Source organism: Poromitra crassiceps, assembly GCF_964638095.1.
Source record: "Poromitra crassiceps genome assembly, contig: HAP1_SCAFFOLD_682, whole genome shotgun sequence".
NCBI classification, from domain to species: Eukaryota; Metazoa; Chordata; class Actinopteri; order Beryciformes; family Melamphaidae; genus Poromitra; species Poromitra crassiceps.
Genome location: NW_028151726.1, coordinates 57,501 through 60,000, shown reverse-complemented (window position 1 = coordinate 60,000; position 2,500 = coordinate 57,501). Strand labels below are relative to the sequence as shown.

General features: G+C 44.2%; 1 long non-coding RNA gene across 1 annotated transcript in view; it reads right to left on the bottom strand.

Moving 5' to 3' along the window:
• Window positions 1-2,500, bottom strand: part of LOC310771468 — a 23,036-nt gene that overhangs the window by 8,125 nt on the left and 12,411 nt on the right. Inside the window, exon 3 of the long non-coding RNA XR_014552431.1 lies at window positions 1-1,217. This exon is cut by the window's left edge and continues 1,364 nt beyond it. This is a non-coding gene — a long non-coding RNA (uncharacterized lncRNA). The remainder of the gene's footprint in view (window positions 1,218-2,500) is intronic.

The following is a 2,500-nucleotide window of genomic DNA, read 5'->3' as shown; positions in this document are numbered from 1 at the left end:
AACTCCCATCAGTGAAATGTTATTTATTGTAACACAAACTACTGTCACTATAATCCAGACCAAACATGAGACAAAACAACATGCTTTCTGACATTCTAATGCAGAATATATATTAAGTTACTACAGTAGTTTATCAGGTAGCCTATTCATAATGAGCACAGGTCTAAGGCACAAATCGACATGTGATTTCTCCTTCATACTTCAAAAAAATCTTCAATTCACCGTTAAACAGTCGCTTCTACTAGATATAAGCAGTGTTGGGAAAGTTACTGAAAATTGGTAATTAGTTACAGTTACTAGTTACTTCTCTCAAAAGGTAATTTAATTACTTTAAAGTTACCAGTTACTTCAAAGTAATTAGTTACTAGGGAAAGTAACTTTTGCGTTACTTTTAAAAGTCTGCTTCGATTGTTATTAATGCACACATTATGTTAGTGTTGCTGTGCCACAGTGTGGCATTGAACCTTCGCTTATTGGGGAGGCTTATAGCCTATCAAGGTCATTAGCCTCTGGGGCTCTGGCTGCAGCTCTCTCCCCGGACTAGGTCTGAGGATCAGAAACTGGGTAATCCTCTGAAGTTGTCCGTTATTTTCATGTCCTAAAGTAACTAGTAACTAGCCCAGTTACTATTTTAGTAACTGTAACTGAGTTACTGAATTTGAAAAAGTAATTAGTTAGATTACTAGTTACTGAAAAAAGTAGTTAAGTTACAGTAACTAGTTACTCAGTAACTAGTTACTGAGTAACTAGTTACTAGTTACTAGTTACTAGTTACTTAGTAACTAGTTACTCCCAACACTGGATATAAGTTGAACCCTGACGTGGGTAATGGTTGTATCAAGTCAAAGATTTCATAAAAACTTCTGGAAAACTTCAACCTTTCTATTTCCCATTTATCCATCCACTGTGGAGGGATCAAATCACAGAAGACCATCAGGATTCCCACTGCTCACTGCTCAAGTCTTTGCTGAGCCTGCGGCGGTTTCTCCCTTCTTCTGGTCCTGCTCTGTTTTCTCATCTCGTGTATCACCTTGCTGCTCCCCGTTGAGCTGGAACCTCTCGCGGGCCCATGATTTGGGGGGGCTGTTGCTGCCGTTGGGGCCGACGACGTTGCCTTTGCGTACGATGAACCGAGCCCGACCGCGCGGGAAGCTTCCCCGTCCGCGCCCCCGGTTGTCCAGCCACTTCTTCTCTCCCTCCCTGTCTCTGTCATCGTGCTGGAAGAAGAAAGGCAGAGGAGAAGGATGGAGAACATTAGTTCTGCTTGGGTTAAGACGTCAATTGTGGAAGTACTACCTTGGGCTAGATTGTATATAGAAGAAGGGCAGCAAACCCTACCAAGTAGTATGTTTTGCTCTTGGGAGTGAACTCTGGGTCCCAGTCTTCGTTCTCTGGTGGCATGTTCACAGAGTTATTATGTGAGGTGTTTCCCTGATAATTCCCCCCGCTGTTCCAGCACCTTCCTCCAATTCTGAATTGCTGTAATTTGAGGAAAAGACAAGGAATCGAAAAAGACCCTTGAGATGGAGTGGACTAGAAATGACTCATTGTGAATCTTACGTTGAAGGTTTTTGATAACTATATAGTTACATTATTGAATACTATGTATGGGATAGTGTATATATGACAACAATTATTGTCATATATATATTGTCTTTCAGAGTAACTCAGTCTAAACGTCATGTGCACCATCTCTTGACTCTCAAAACATGTTGTGAAACCAGTACAAGCGCACCGCAGTGTGAAAGAGCGCCATAATGCGTCATTTTGGTCCCATATCATTGCCTCTACCCAGAATGCAACACTCGTGCTCAAAGTTGCTCTCTCGCTCCATTGATGTGGTGAAATGTCAGCTGCTTCCAGTAGAGTTTTTGCAGCTGGTTTTGAACAGAGAAGAGCTGGATGCTGCTGAAAACACATCCAGTATGCAAATGAGAGTGAGACCATGAGTGATACCCCACCTGTCACACAAGTGTAGGTGCCCACTGAGCCCTGAACATTAGCGTGCGTGCGTCAGTGTCAGTGTCAGGTGTCAGTGGCAGTGGCAGTGTCAGTACAAGATGCAATGGTGACTGGTGTCTGGTGTCAGGTGTACAATGTAAGAGTTGTTTTGATCTGGCTGGCTCTGGCTCTGGCTCTGGCTCGCTGTTGTGTGACGTTGCGCTGTGGCTCTGGCGCCGCCCTGTGGCGTGCCGGGGTTTTACACCACTTCCTCAATCTGCACATGTGGCCTGCAGAGAGGAGGAGGGGAGTGGCATTTGTTTGCTCAGCGTCATTGCCAATCCCACAGAAAGACTACAGCCAACTGTGGGTAAGTTGTGTGCTCCTTGCTCTGTGTCAAAGCTGTCCAAACTCTCATTGAAGTGGTCACACAGTGTGGAAAAGTCCTCAGCATCACATGTGTTGTGTCTTGCTGTCACTCTGGTAGAGCAACACTTTGGTTAGCTGATGGTTGGCTCAAATGCAGTACTGCTGATTGAAACGTGATGAAAAGGCACGC